The following is a 16,687-nucleotide window of genomic DNA, read 5'->3' as shown; positions in this document are numbered from 1 at the left end:
AACATGTTGATTTAGAGTAAGAAGATGATTTGGAAACTTTGGGTGATTATGTTGCAAATGCAGGCTAAAATTTTGTTTGTTTGTTTTCTTTTTGCTTGTTCGTTTTTTTGTTTTGCTTTTTAGGGCCACACATGTAGCATATGGAAGTTCCCAGGCTAGGGGTCCAATCAGAGCTACAGCTGCCAGCCTATGCCACAGCCACAGCAACATGGGATTCGAACCATGTATGAGAACTACACCACAGCTCATGGCAACATCAGATCCTTAACCCACTGAGCAAAGCCAGGGATCAAACCTGCATCCTCATGGATCCTAGTTGGGTTCATTAACCACTGAGCCATGAAGGGAACTGCTGGTTAAAAGTTTTGATACAATATTTCATCCATTTGGAGATATAAATCATTTGGAGAAATAGTTTTAAAACTAAAGATTGACTCTCTCATAATTGTTTTGTCTTTGTGTACTACTTATAAGACTGCATGTCTTGACTAGCAATATTAGTTTAAATGAATTTTAAAAAGTAGACAGGTAAGCATATATGTGTATGTATGTATAAATGGGAAATTAAGCCTTAACTCACACATACAAAGCAATGCAAATGGCACTTTTTCAGGAAGAAAATATCGTAGTACACATTATACTCGCGTGTATTGCTATTGTTGTCATAGAAAATTACTGAACAAATATTAGTGCAGTTTAAGCTTGAAGGGTAAACGTTAAATGTCCCCCATGGTATTTGCCAATTCTCAGTCAATATATTTAAAACAGGAGCATCATCTTCACACACACGCGCATGCACACACACACACACACAAGGTTTTGTTCAGAGGTTAAGAAAAAATGACGTATATAACAACCGAAAGACAGGTTGCCTTCAAAAAGTGATTCATAAACACTGGAGAATGTATAATTGATGTGTGTGGTTGTCAGGATGGTAAAATAACAACGCCATCCATTAGAGAAGGGAGCTCCAACAACTCAGGCAGGGAGGCAGGATGTATTTTATAGGTCATCGGGGTTCCATTTGGATCTACAGGTTGCTATTCCTTCTCCATACTTGAAAGCATTTAATGGATTATTATAAAAGGAAAAAGATGGTATGCAGTAATGGTTTAAATTGAAGCTCTGTATGTATATCACCACTATGTGCCTCCTAATTGAGAGCTTCGTTTTTAAAATTCTCATATGTCATGCTGGAAGGTTCGCCAGCGCTTGAAGGAATCAAAACAGTGAATTCAGCAGCGGGAAAGAAGGACGCAGAGGGCTGTGAAGAAGGGCAATTTCTTTCTTTCCTCCTTTCTTTCTCTCTTTTGGCATCCATGACTAGCAATAGTGAAAGTTTATCAGAGGGAGAAAAATGGCAAATGCTTCTGAACTGCAAATGAGCAGTAAATTGGGTAGTGTTTTTAGAAAACATTGATTCAGAAAATGGGGTACAAGAAAAAGCATAAAACTACCACAAAACAAGCTGGGGGGGAAAAGATCTTCATGGTAATTGTGAGTGAAAATCAAATCAAAGAGCAACCCATCTGGAAAATACCTCCTCCTTTCTGAAATTGAGATAAGCTGCAGGGTGGAGACTCTTTTCTGCATTGTTAGCCATGAGTGTAAAAGTTTATTTCTGCTTTTAATGAGTAGTGTTTTAGAAATGTAATGGAAGATAATTTTACTGGATTTCCCCGAGGAAAAGCCTTAGCCCAATTACATAGGCAGTTCCAGCCATTCTAGTATAATGTACACAATATACATGCATAGATATGAGTATTTCAAGTTAAAATAAAATGCAATGAAATTTTTTTAGGGCAATGAAAGCACAGAAGGTGGATCGGGAATGATGAAGCATTATTAAGATTCTTTCAACTTCTGGCGATGCGTGTTCTAAAATGAGACTCTCTTCAGGTTAGTCTCAAAGGGACTGGCCTTTATAAGAACCCACTTACCTTGCTAGGATTTAGAAGTGGATGGTGGGGTGTAGGAAGGAGAGAGTTGTGTAATGTGCAATTTCCTTAGTTCACTTATCAATCATGCTCCATGCAAAATATCTTGTTAAACTGTGCCATTGGCACATTTTGCATTTAGCAATTATAGATTGGTAAAATAATATTTAAAATTGAAACATGGAAGGCTAGTTATCAGCCTGCTAGGTAAATCTGTGCCTTACAGAGGTATAGTTATCAGTTCTTACAAGTTTCTTGGTGGAAGAATTTGTTCTGTTTTTGTTTTCATTTTTGTTTTGAGTGTGATATTCATGAATGATTTTTTTTCAAGAGGTATTTAGTGTTCTCACATCGTGAACTAAGAACTCTATCAGTAGACACTGAGACTATAAAGATGAAGAAACTTTCTTATTCTCAAGGAGTTCAGAGCTTATGGGAGACTGACATGCAAGTACAATATTACGGAATAAGTGATCTTATGTAGAAGATGATGTAGGACCACAATAGAATGGCTTGTTCACTATGCCAGGGTCTTCTACAAAGGCCTGCAAGTAAGTTCTGGGGTCTGAGTCTTGAAGGGTGAGTAGAGGTTTACCAAGTGGAGAAGTAGGGACAGGACATTGCAAACAGAAGAAAGCACTGGACACTCCATGTGAGAGAGCATGGGGTCCACCTGGATGAGCAAGTGGTCCAGAGGACCTGGAGTTGAGGATGCCTGCAGGACTGCTTTCAGGAGCAAGGCAAAAGCAAGAGGCTAAAGAAGCACATGGAGTTTGTGGGCTGAGGGACTTGTGTGTCAGCTGAGGTGTCAGTTGGTAACATAGGCACATAGACATGGGTGAGGGGTTCTGGGCAAATGATCCTGTTTTTGTTTTATGAAAATAAACTTGTCAGCAGTGCAGAGGATAGCTAAAGAATAAATGGTGCGAGCAGAGCAGGGCAGAGGAGGGGATGTATTGAAAAAGATTAACTAGAGATGCAAACTATTACACTTGGAATGGATAAGCAATGAGGCCCTACGGTATAGCACAGGAAACTATCCAGTCTCTTGGGATAGACCATGATGGAAGGTAATATAAGAAAGGGAAAGTATACATATGTATGACTGGGTCACTTTGCTGTACAGCAGAAATTGGTACAACATTTCAAATCAACTATAATTTAAGAAAATTTTAAAAAGAAAAAGATTAGCTAAATATGGTACAGAGGAGGAAGGAAGATGGGATGAATCACGGGTTCCTATAGATTTTTTTTTTTTGGTAAAATTTTCTGTGAGTTTCTATTTGAAAAGTGTGGTTCAGTTGAGGGTGGTAATTCTCAACATGATAATATTGGATGGAAAAACAAAAGGTAGCTCAGAAAAGAACTGTGTTAGAACCCCTCACCCATGTCTATGTGCCCATGTTACCTATGTTCTTATGTGCCTATGTTAAAATTTGTATGAAAACACAAAAGACCTCAAATAGCCAAATCTTAGAAAAACAAAGCTGGAAGAATCAGGCTCCCAGACTCCAGACTATACTACAAAGCTACAGCCATTAAAATACTATGGTACTAGCACAAAACCAGAAATATAGATCAAGGAAACAGGATAGAAAGGCCAGAGGTAAACTGATGCATAAATGGTCAACTATCTATGACAAAGGAGGCAAGAATATACAAGGGAGAAAAGAGAGCCTCTTCAATAAGTGGTGCAGGAAAAACTGGATAGCTAGCTGTAAAAGAATAAAATTAGAACATTCTCTAACAACATACACAAAAATAAACTCCAAATGGATTAAAAACATAAACAAGACTGGATACTATAAAAAAAAAAAAACAGGTGGAACACTCTTTGACATAAATCGCAAGAGTGTCTTTTTTTTTTTTTTTTCCCCACTGTACAGCACGGGGGTCAGGTTATCCTTACATGTATACATTACAATTACATTTTCCCCCCAGCCTTTCTTCTGTTGCAACATGAGTATCTAGACAAAGTTCTCAATACTATTCAGCAGGATCTCCTTGTAAATCTATTCCAAGTTGTGTCTGATAAGCCCAAGCTCCCGATCCCTCCCACTCCCTCCCCCTCCCATCAGGCAGCCACAAGTCTCTTTTCCAAGTCCATGATTTTCTTTTCTAAGGAGATGTTCATTTGTGCTGGATATTAGATTCCAGTTATGAGTGATATCATATGGTATTTGTCTTTGTCTTTCTGGCTCATTTCACTCAGGATGAGATTCTCTAGCTCCATCCATGTTGCTGCAAATGGCATTATGTCATTCTTTTTTATGGCTGAGTAGTATTCCATTGTGTATATATACCACATCTTCCGAATCCAATCATCTTTCGATGGACATTTGGGTTGTTTCCATGTCTTGGCTATTGTGAATAGTGCTGCAATGAACATGCGGGTCTCTACTTAAAAGAGTGTCTTTTTTGATCCATCTCCTAGAGTAAAGAAAATAGAAACAAAAATAAACAAATAGGACCTAGTTAAACTTCAAATCTTCTGCACAGCAAAGGAAACCATTAAAAAATAATAATAATGAAAGGACAACCCACAGAATGGGAGAAAATTGTTGCAAATGAAACAACTCCAAAATATGCATACACCTTTATGCCAAAAATAAAAAATAGCCCAGTCAAAAATGGTGAGAAGATCTAAATAGACATTTCTCCAAAGAAGACAGACAGATGGCCAAAAAGCACATGAAAACGTGCTCCATATTGCTAATTATTAGAGAAATGCAAATCAAAAGTACATTGAGGTATCACCTTAGAATCAGAATGGCCATTATCAAAGCATCTACAAACAATAAATGCTGGAGAGGGTGTGGAGAGAAGGGGACTCTCCTACACTTGTGGGTGGGAAGGTAAATTGGCGAAACCCCCTTGGAAAACATTATGGAGGTTCCTCAAAAAACTAAATATAGAACTACCACATGAACCAGCAACCCCACTCCTGGGCATCTAGAGAAAACCGTAATTTGAAAAGATACATGCACCACATTGTTAATTGTAGCACTATTTATGAAAGTCAAGTCGTGGAAGCAACCTAAATGTCTCAATAGAGGACTGGATAAAGAAGATGTGGTACCTATAGACAATGGAATATTACTCAGCCATAACAAAGAACAATATAGTGCCATTTGCAGCAACATGGATGGACCTAGAGATTATCATGTGAAGTGAAATTAGTCAAAGACAAATATCATATGATATAACCTATATGTGGAATCTACTGAAAATGATACAAAAGTACTTATTGTATCAAAACAGAAACAAGTGCACAAACACCAAAATCAAACTTAGGGTTATGAAAGGGGAAGGATGGGGAGGAATAAATTGTGAATGTAAGATTAGCATACACATTACTATATAAAATAGATAACTAAGAAGGCCCTGCTGTCTATCACAGGGAGGTCTGCTCAATGTTCTGGAATAAACTATATGGGAAAATAGAATGGATACATACATATGTATAACCGACTCACTTTGCTGGACTCCTGAAGCTAATACAATATTGCAAATCAACTATATCCCAATAATAATTTTTTTTACAAAACCCTTCATGGACATGCCTCTGACTGCTCCTGTCCAGTCTAGTTGGGGGTGTACATTTAGAATTTGTTTGTCTTGATAGTATCCTATACTACCCCTCTTGCTGGAACCCTCTGTAGCATCTCTGTCAGGCATGGTGATCCAGGAGTCCATACTGTTCAAAGAGAGCGAAACTCGTCTCCATCCCCCACCACATCGTGGCCAACATCTCAGCTTAAAATCGGGAGAAATTTGCTTTACACCCCATGAGAGAGATGGGCTATGAGACATGGATGAATCAGTGACTCTTTTATGATTGTTTTGTCTTTAACTCTGTGTTATTCATTTCCCTGGGGGAAGTATTGAACCTTACAGGAAGTTGTCTAATTTCTTTATGTGGAAAATGTGTTTAAAGTAGGTACAAGTTCCCAACTCCTTATCTGAAACGTGTAGGACCAGAAGGGTCTAGGAATTAATTTATTTATGGTAATAATTATGTTATGCAATGTTATATTATATCCTATCCTATCCTATCACATGCTATGTTGTATGATAGCCTTACCAGGTTCTGAGGTAACATCTATTACCAATTGCATAAATATCTCTGTGGAGAAACATATGAATACTCACATTAAGTAGTATAAACAAAATCTATGAATAGTCTCTTCTCAGTTAGGCTTAATGCCAAAATTTGAGCTTTAATGCCAAAATTTGAGCCCAGCTTATTTAGTTTGTAGAGCTGTGGGGGATTCAGGAATTGCAGACAAAGAATTGTGGACCTTATTTCAACCTCCTATCTAGTTAGCCTGATACTTTTCAACTGCTGGAACAAAAAGGTGTCAAAATCAGTTCTGTATCTGGAAACTGCTTTAGCTAGAAACTTTGATGAGGCTGTTAGGACTCCATATCTGTCTAGAGGTTCTCATTCACCAATGCCAGAAGTTTAGAAATGAAAAGCTACTGGAACCTGGGTGTGAATTCTATGGCTATAATCTTAGCCAACAAGTTATAACTAACTGCACCTGTGGACATTTTGCCCTGTACTCAAATGTTCTAAAATGTTCCTAGGTCAGAGGCATCCTTATGGCTAATCCATCCAAGCCACTGGAAGAACATGTCGCGGAAGCTAAAGCAAGGCCAATGTTCATTTGGAAACAATTTCTTGGGAAGAAAGAGCAATCAGTTTTGAAGAGATACAAACAATAGTAATAAATAAGAATAGAACTGTTGATGTAGAAAAAACTGATGCGTCAAATAGAAATAAACCAAGGATCCCATTAACCATAACCCTTAGCATCTAGTACATTTGAGTGTGTGTGCATGTGTGTGTGTATGTGTGCATGTGTGCATAGTTTCACCAAAGCTACATAGCAGAACTGCTAGTTCTTAACTCAGCGCTCTTGAACTTCAGATTCCGGAAGGAATAAAAAATAACATTTGTAATGAACACAGGTTTGAGTGAAATACAATGTTCTCTGACTGGTCACACAAATTCTTTTCATGTATATGCAGACTTTTGAGTCTCTTCCTTTTAGGTCTTCTTTGAAATGAATGGGTGCCCTGGGAACAAGACAGGCACCTACTAGATTTTTCCATAAGATGGCATCCAATTGTCTCACTTTTTTTATTAGCCTCCTCTTAAAGAAAAACATTTCTCTTGAGGATTCTATTCAGATCTGATATCAATAGGATGTACTCGAACATACATCTCTGTTAGCCTCCCTCCCCCCCACCGGTGTGATGCATTTGAAAGTATTGCAGAGAAAGCTGAAATATGGCATCTCCCTTCAGAATATTCATGCGATCATATCATTTCTCTCTCACGGGCTGGTGTCTGTGTTCAGCAGGCATTGGTTAAAAGGAAACTGAGTTCTGTGTAATTTAAACATAGCCTTATCTCTAGATATTCTTAGAGATAGGCTGACCTGCAGAAAAGCTTTCACATCCCTCTTTCTCTGCAGTCCTGAATGGATGCCAAACAAAATGGAAATTTCCTTTCCATTCTGGGTCCAGCCCCAGTGATGAATTTAAACCTAGTGATTCTACTTGCTCATTGGATGCTCTGAGTTGGCTTTAGTGCAGAAACCTGAACTCATGCAACTGTGGCAGGTGGAAGGGCAAAGGAGAGTGGTTTCGAGAGCTTTCTGGAAAAATCCTCCGGTGGGGAGAGGCGTCTTCCTGCTCTTGCCACGTGCTCAGAATAGCTGCCTTATCAGACATCTGCTTTCCTGATGAGGCAGATGGCACTGAGGAACAAGGGGACAGAAGCCACTTCTTTAAGGAGTCTGGCTATTCATTTCTGTTTTCCTGGAAGGTAGGAGAACAATGGATGGGGTGGCAGGAATAACTGAGGGAGAGAGCGTAAATTCAAATATGCGTAATGTAATCATTCAACACTCTTCAGCTGGCCATGCCTCATTCTTTTACGGTCTCGCATTTCCCATTTTTACTCACTGCCGTCATTTACCATTTTCAACCTCCAGAATGATCAGTTTTCTCCTTTAAAACTCACAGAACTTCAGGTGTTTGCCTATTCTCTTTGTGCCTAAAGTCAAACTGTGTGAAGTTATTGATCTAATAATGGCATATAATTAGACCTTTTGCCCTGGACTTTCAATAATATTGTACATGTATTCTGTGTGTATGTGTAACATACTGCCAGATAATCACCATGCAATTTCTTTTATGCTGGAGGGGTATTTTTCAGACATGCCTATTTTAAATATGTCTAACTCACATTGTTTAAAAGATTTGGAAGGAATGGACATACTCATGAATCTACAGCTGGGCTAATAAATATATATCTCATTATTTATCATCACCCATAAAATGAAAAGTTTAGAAAACCTGTAGATAATCCCTGATTATATTTCATGCAGCTTCCTTTTCTGACAAGTCAAGGTCAGAGTTTTTCTGTTACTTCTCCTGTACTCCTAGTGCCAGAATCAGATTGGGGACGAATTTACCAAAAGAAAATACTATGATTTATGCCTATGGGGATAGAAGACACAAAATCTTCCGAAACAAGCCTCATATGCAAGAGGTACTTCATAAATGCAAGAGGTAGCAATGCATTCAGCAGTAGAGCTCAGATGCTTTGATTCTGGGGGACAATTTTGTGCGATTTCTCGACCTAGGTATTTCATTATTATAATTTTTTTTGTCTTTTTGCCTTTTCTAGGGCCCATCCCGCGGCATATGGAGGTTCCCAGGCCAGGGGTCTAATGGGAGCTGTAGCCGCCGGCCTACGCCAGAGCCACAGCAACGCAGGATCCGAGCCGCATCTGCGATCTACACCACAGCTCATGGCAACGCTGGATCCTCAACCTACTGAGCAAGGCCAGGGACCGAACCCGCAACCTTGTGGTTCTTAGTCGGGTTCGTTAACCACTGAGCCACGACGGGAACTCCAACCTAGGTATTTCAGACCAGTACATTGTAGCTGAATTCATACTAGCTTGCTTCATCTCCTCTGTGCAGTGATAACGGAACACAGACTACAACTCAATACCAGCAACATCTACACCAAGGATAGGAATTCTCTTCTGAGACGTATGCATTCTTCTTTCCCTGTGGCTGCCTGAATTTGTCATTTGTCACTTGTAAGAGTTAATGCGGTGCTTAATCAATGTGTGCTGATTTGTACACAGCAACTAACCACTACACTTAGATCCCAGGATACAAGATACATGTGGGATAGTGGTTCACAAACTTGAAAGCACACAGGAATAATCTGGTTTGTTTGCTAAAAATGTCCCTCAGGCCCTACCTTGGCACAAACTAGGACCCAGGGCAGAAATTCTGATTCACTGGTTCTGCAGCCACCTAAAATTTGCATTTTAATAGGCATCTCCAGATAATTCTACTGTAGCTTGTCCCTGGATAGTACTCTATGAAATGCTGCTTTTGTGCTCAGATGCTACAAATCATTTGTTTCTGTATCCTTTCAAATGGGTTTTTCATATTTGTATTTGAATGTCTATGCACATATGTGTATAAAACAAATATAAGTGTTTCTCTATATGATAGAGGTATGAGAGGGCTCTGGAACCAAAGAAATGAATTACCTTTATGTAAATCGGCATAAAGCTATATCTAAGTCTAAACTGTTATACATACATATAGATATGTACATAGAGTTATATATATATTAAACTACTGATGCTGTTTTTGGAAAGTAGACAGCAGTAGTCAGTGCCCACCGAAAAAAAGACGCTGTATTGGTTCTGCTGTTTTGCTTTCCTTGGGGGACAAGCTCTCCACTTTCCTACTCTTTGCTTGGGGATGAGCAATAATCGCGGTTGTGATTTAATAAAAACTGCCCTCAAATCAAAGTGGTGGAGGATGTAATCATGCATTTCACTTGATTCACTCATTAGTTTTTCACCTGAGAGCCTCAGGTTCCATCATTCCCAAGGCAAAAGAGCAGCGCTTCCGCCTCTCCCCCCTCCCTCAGCCCAGAAAGCTTGGCGTTGTATCAGCTTACTTGGACTCAAAAGGAGGATTTCCCCTAAGATGTGTCCTGAGATTATCTTTCCAGCGTTGATAGGTCCCCTCACTCTTATCCCCCTTGCCTTCCTCCCTTCTCTGATCATCCTTTTCTTTTTTCCAGCATCCTCCATACTGCTGTGTTTGCAGGAAATACCCAAAGAAAGGTAAAAAAAAAAGTCTCTAGTTTCAACAATAGATGTCTTATCTTTCTCACGGTCAGTAGTTTACACCAGATGGAGCCCAGTACCTTTGTGGATAGTTCCCTCTTTTCATCCTGAGGAGAGGTTTGCAAATGCCTCGCCTTGACATGTGAAACACCAGTGAGCTCTTGCAGGCCTTCCTAGACAGATGAAACAAATTCCCACCCCCCGAAAAAGCCTTCTTCCCAGGGGCAAACCAAAGAATTATTTTAAAATAAATCAAAGAGGAATGCAAAATTGGGGTGGGGGGGATACGCCTATTAACTGATGACGTCATATATAATTTTCAACACTGATGTGAAAATTCAAAGATTCTACCAGGAGACTGTGCTGCTCTATGATTTCTATTCCAGAGGTAGCGACAAGCTGAGAAAGGATGGGAGAGAAAGACAATTCCTTAACAACCAGAATGTTTTATTACAGGGTAAACACACAACAGTTTTGTGGAGTTCAGCTATTCCCTTTGCAATCACCAAGGTTTTTGCATCTTAGGGAGAGCGGCTAGAAGACTTCCCACAGTAGTCCCGCTGTGGTGAGAACAAACTTGGAGGCACTAAATTTCTCCTGTATTTTTGTTTTACTAATAATACTTACTCAGGGATGCCCAGTTTGGACTACATATTATCACTATGCGTTTGGTCTTTAGAACAGTGCCTGAAACCAGGCATTTTCTAGGAGCAAGAATACTAATCTAATGGCAATTAATAATGCTATTTTATGATCAAATTAGATCTTTTTCCAAGGACCATAAAAACTCCAGCATCACATTTCATTTTTCTAAAACTCGTGTCTTTAATAAACTAGCTACCTGTTCGGTATAGACTGAATCATTCTCAATCATTTCCTGTAAATCTCTGTAGTACTCAAAATAATTTAGCGAGTTAGTTATTATCCCATTATAGGTTTACAGGAACTAAGATTTAAAGAACGGTTGGAGGAGAAAAAACTTGTCCTTCCTGTCCTAGGTTCATTTTAGGATGCTGCAAATTAAACTGACAAGACAGATTAATCGAAGAAAAGCACTTGCTACAAGCAACTCACACAGGAGGGAACCCACTGATGAGTAAGTCAGAGGGGTGGTTAAAATTTCGGGCTTACACACCGTCTTAAAAGGTGAAGAAGAGCAAGCAGAAAGGCAAACCAAAATATTTGGGTTGTTGTTAAGAAAAACGGAGGACAAACAGGAGATAAGAGTTGGTGATACTGTTTGCCCACACAAATACAAGCGGCCTTTCCATCTCCTTCACAGCCATAAAATTCCCCTGGAGAAAGGATTCGGGTCGGATTTCTTCATGTTCTCCCTTTGAGGGTAGATCTGTCCTGAAGAGGAATTTATGGCAGCCTCTTATTTTGCAGAAGCTGATGTTCCTAGTCAGATAAGGGAAATTCTAGAAGTCTAAGAGGATTTCTTTCTTTCCCTTCCTCCCTCCTCCCTCCCCCCCCCTTTCTCTCTCTCTCTTTCTTTTCTTCTTCTTCTCCTCTCACTCTCTTCCCACCTCCTCCCCCTTCTTTTGGTTTCTTCCAATTTCAAATGTCCTCTGCTTAAACTAATCTAAGATACCAAAGTTAATATGCCCAAGTTGCATATTTGATGGTGGCAGAGTCTGATGTCTTTCAGAAGTTAAGCGGTTTGTCTGAGATTAAAAAATGAATTAAAAACAAAAATAAACCACAAGCAGGTCTCCTGCCTTCCTGTCTAAAACTCTCCCCATGTTATAAACAGCAAGTAACAAAGAAGGAAAGAGAAGAGAGAAGGCTGTAGGTGGCAGCAGTTTTGCTAGCATAGGAACAAACAATAAAACATTCTCATGAGAAATAAAAATTATAGACAGTCTCCCAGTTCATGAATGTATTTCGGAAAATTTTGTCCACTCTTGATGACTCAGTGTTGCGAAACAGACCTTCAGGGTGCAAGGTAGAGTTCTGTTCCCAGAGAGCCATAGCATAATGTACAAAGTTGCAATTATGAAGTGCCTCCTTCTGTTCCAAGCAACCAGAGAGAGAGGTTACAAACGTTCAAGGGATTCTGAAATGATGGTCATGGTGTTCCAGTACTTCTCTCGTTGGACATGAAAAATACAGAGATGTGTCAGAAAAACTGGAGGACAGCCATCACATTTAAACCTCTTCCTCAAGAGCCTACTTACCTGGAAAACATGAGTGAGAAGACCTTGAAAATCATTCGGGAGTTCCCGCTGTGGCACAGGGAGTTAACGATCCCGCTTGTTTCTGTGGAGTTCGGGTTCCATCTCCAGCCCAGTGCAGTGGATCTGGTGTTTCTGCAGCTATGGTGTAGGTTACAGCTCCAGCTCGGATTCAGTCCCTAGCCCAGGAACTTCCATATGCCCAAGGTGAGGCCAAAAAAGAAAAAAAGAAAATCCTTTCAGAGTGTATGTATAAGCCTCCTCATCTGTATGCAACTCTGTTGCTGGCTCTGCGGGCCCCCGCCCCCAGCTGCTTACAGAGAAGCTGGGCGATGAAGACTTCAGGGAGGTTGGGGCTGCAGAGCAGAATTCACTGGGACTGGAGTTCCCATCGTGGCGCAGTGGTTAACGAATCCGACTAGGAACCATGAGGTTGCGGGTTTGATCCCTGGCCTTGCTCAGTGGGTTTAGGATCTGGCGTTGCCATCAGCTGTGGTGTCGATTCCAGATGCGGATCGGATCCCGCGTTGCTGTGGCTCTGGCATAGGCTGGCGGCTACAGCTCCGATTGGACCCCTAGCCTGGGAACCTCCATATGCTGCGGGAGTGGCCCAAGAAAAGGCAAAACGACGAAAAAAAAAAAAAAAAAAAGAAGAATTCACCGGGACTGAGACTGGGCTGGGTAGGCAAGCTCACGGAGCCCCGTCATCCGCTGGCTTCTGGAAGAGTGGCACGCATGGCACGGCCACGGTATGTGAGTGGTCACACTGCAGACCACTCTCGCCTGTGTTACCGCACGTGTAAGCCAGAAAGCAACACCTTGCTGAGGATAAATATCATCCCTGATCAGCTGGTGAATAAAAGAGCCCATTTGATGCTTATTCCATGGCTCCCTTCTGTTCCTGCCTTTTCTGTCATCTGTTACTTTTGTCTAGAATGTTCTTTTCCCAGAGATCCACTTGGATAATTACATCACCTTCTCAAGGCTTTGTTCAGCTCTTACCTTCTCAGTGAGACCTACCCAACCACTCTACTTAAAATGCGAATTCCTGTTTGGCTACCGCAGGACTCTTGGTCTTTCCTACCTCTCTCCGCTTTTTCTTTTTTATATACTAACTGCCATGTAGCCTACTACATGTACTTATTTTCCAAATGTTCTTTTCTTAATGTCTGTATTCCCCTTAGGGAAACAGGAAATCAGCCAAATGAGAACAAGAATTGTTGCCTTTTACTGTTCATTGCTGCATTCTAAGTACCATTAAGTGCTCAATAAGTATTTTGTTGAATTAATCCATGAATGAAGTTGTGAATTTGATAGTTCTATGAAAAATCGAATGTTTGAAAGGCTAAAATCACCTGCATATAATTATAAACAATAATTGATGTTTATAATGATGATCCTAAAGCATATGAGTGCTTACAGGTTTTGGAAATTATTTTTTCATAAAATGTCTCACTTTTTTTTTTTTTTCCTTTTTAGGGTCATACCTGTGGCATATGGAAGTTCGCAGGCTAGGTGTCAAGTCAGAGCTGCAGTTGCTGGCCTGTTACAGCCATAGCAATGTGGGATCTGAGCTGAGTTTGCGACCTACACCACAGCTCATGGCAATGCCAGATCCTTAACCCACTGACGGAGGCCAGAGTTTAAACCTGCATCCTCATGGATACTAGTCAGGTTCATTACTGCTGAGCTACACAGGAACTCCCAGAATGTCTGTTTTAAGAATTAGCATTTCACTTTATCTGGAAAAATAACTTCATATCATACTGCAGTATATCCTTTGATAATTATGTTTGCTTATAAAAACTCACTGACAATATGATATGTTGGAATTGAAATTGAAGATAGAACTGCATTCACATTTGTCCTCTCTTACTTTATGGAGAACGGACCTTAGATAAATCTTCCTTTCTCCTTTTTTTCCTATCCTTTCTGCTTCCCCTCCTTTTCTTTTTAACCAATTTCATTTCTAAAAATTTTTATAGTTGCTCACAAAAATACGTAGAATTCAATAAGATTATAACTCACTATGTCAATATATCAATAGATAGATAAATCAGTGCAGAAGTTTTCTAAGGGGGGAATAGAAAAATCAAGTTAGGATAGTTAGGCAAGATAAGAAAGTCAGTGTTCAGAAAGGTAGGTTGATAGCCTTTATTCTGATTAAGGTTGGACATCACAAAATTAGATTTGGGTTGCTGGAAAACTGGAAGCATGATCAGATTTACATTGTATATAAGAGCAAACCCAACTCTAGCATTTATAGATTCCAGGGCAAGCCTACACATGGAAGCTCATACATGTCCAAATATCTAAAAGTTCAAATCAGTTCGCATTTTAAATAAATTATGCCCCTCTAATTTGACAAAAATACTTTCCAAATGAGAAAAGAGAAGATTTCTATTGAATTATTTATATCAAAAAGTATTCTGAGCCACCGTATGCAACAGTTGTGAATAGCCTGCTAATTTCTTGCATTTTTCCAGAGGTATAAATTGGGATATTCCCTAAGAAATTTAATTTTGGGTAGAGAAATGCAGGGCCCACTAAAGGTGGGGCTCAGAGTCCAGACCCCTCTTGCTAGATTTAATGACCACACTTGCTTAAAGATAATCAGTGTCTCTGGAAAGAAAAATCTAGATTAGAGAGATATTTCTACCTTACGTCTTTAAAAATTCAAATAGCATAGGTGATGCAGATGCAGTAGGTCTGAGGTAGGTAGGACTGAGGAATCTGTGGTTTTGAATACCTTCAAAGACTGTTCTGTGAATTGCTGAAGCAGTAAAGGGCCACTTCCTTTAAGATACTGCTGTACGGTATATTCAGTAGTTACTCTGATACAGCTGGGTTTTTTCTCATTAAGAAATTAGGGATGATAATTCTACCTCTTCTCTCAGGGCTTTAAATATATTCACAAAAGAAGCATGTGCGACAAACAGCAGACACTCCCCAAAGCTAGGTGAATTTGTGTATCTGAAGCATATGAATCTCATTGGGTTTTAGGATATGGATTATATTTTACCTTTTCTTTCAGTGATTTTGAAAATGAATGTTAGACCTTAGTTTATATCTTCTGCTTACAAGAAAAGTTTCTTCCGTTGGAAAGTTGGACTAGAATATAAAAATTCTAACTTGGAACACCTTTACCATATAGTTTTTTTTTTTTTTAATTATTGCTTAATCCTAGGTATTTACTCCTAAACCCTTTGTATACATATAACTTCATAAATGAATCTGATTTTTAAATGTTCAATAAATAGTTTTTATTATAAATTCCATAGGTATTTTTTGCAGAAACTTAGATGGCACAGATAATCAAAACAAAGAAAGGATATATTGTGAATAACTTCACTCTTCAGAGATAATCACTGAACTGTTTGGCTAAGTCATTCCAGATTGTTTTCTGTAAAATGCATATTACATAGATAAGTTTTTTTTTAACGGATCATAATCCACATATTTCTGAAAATGTGTTCTACTTAATAGTGCATTGGGTCATCTTTCTATGTATATTCTTGGAAATGATTTTCATGATCATTTTTAATGGCTACATGATAACTATCCGGATGCTCTAAAATGTATTGAACTAATCCTAAACTGTTGGATATTTAGAAATCTCTTTTATAAACAATGCTAGCTGAAGATGTGTACACATACACATTTGCCTATTCATTTAGTTATTTTCTTTGGCTAAATAGCAAGAGAAATCGCTGCTGCAGGTGTCCAATTATTTACAAGAAGTCATGCCTTTTTCAATTTGAAATGTATGACTAACATTGAGAATAGTTTATTTTTTTTTTGGTCTGATAAGCAACAATTGGTATGCCATTGTTTGATCTGCATTTCTTTTCTTCCCTTCTAGGTCTTATTTTATTATAGTTGATTTACAATTTCTATCAATTTCTGCTGTACAACAAAGTGACCCAGTTATGCATACATACATACATATATATACACACATACACTCTTTTTCTCGCATTATCCTCCGTGTTCCATCGCAAGGGATTAGATATAGTTCCCTGTGCTATACAGCGGGATCTCATTGCTTATCCACTCCAAATGTAATAGTTTGCATCTACTAACCCCAGACTCCCACTCCATCCCACTCCCTCCCCCCTGCCCCTTGGCAACCACAAGTGTGTTCTCCATGTCCATGAGTTTGTTTCTCTTCTGTAGATCGGTTCATTTGTGCCATATATTAGATTCCAGATAAAGTTATATAATATGGTATTTGCCTTTCTTTTTCTGACTGACTTACACCACATAGTATGAGAATGTCTAGTTCCATCCATGTTGCTACAAATGGCATTATTTTATTCTTTTATGGCTGAGTAGTATTTACTTGCATATATATAACACATCTTAATCCATTCATCTGCTAATGGACATTTAG

The 16,687-nt window shown here is 39.2% G+C and overlaps 1 long non-coding RNA gene across 1 annotated transcript in view; it reads left to right on the top strand.

The window, feature by feature from the left end:
* The window catches only part of LOC125130064 (uncharacterized), a 45,638-nt gene extending 32,714 nt beyond the window's left edge, over window positions 1-12,924 (top strand). Inside the window, exon 2 of the long non-coding RNA XR_007135635.1 lies at window positions 11,116-12,924. This is a non-coding gene — a long non-coding RNA (uncharacterized LOC125130064). The remainder of the gene's footprint in view (window positions 1-11,115) is intronic.
* The last annotated feature ends 3,763 nt before the right edge of the window (window positions 12,925-16,687 follow it).

Source organism: Phacochoerus africanus, chromosome 6 (assembly GCF_016906955.1).
Source record: "Phacochoerus africanus isolate WHEZ1 chromosome 6, ROS_Pafr_v1, whole genome shotgun sequence".
Lineage (NCBI taxonomy): Eukaryota > Metazoa > Chordata > Mammalia > Artiodactyla > Suidae > Phacochoerus > Phacochoerus africanus.
The sequence above is the reverse complement of the archived record's forward strand: the minus strand, read 5'-3'. Positions and strand labels throughout refer to the sequence as shown.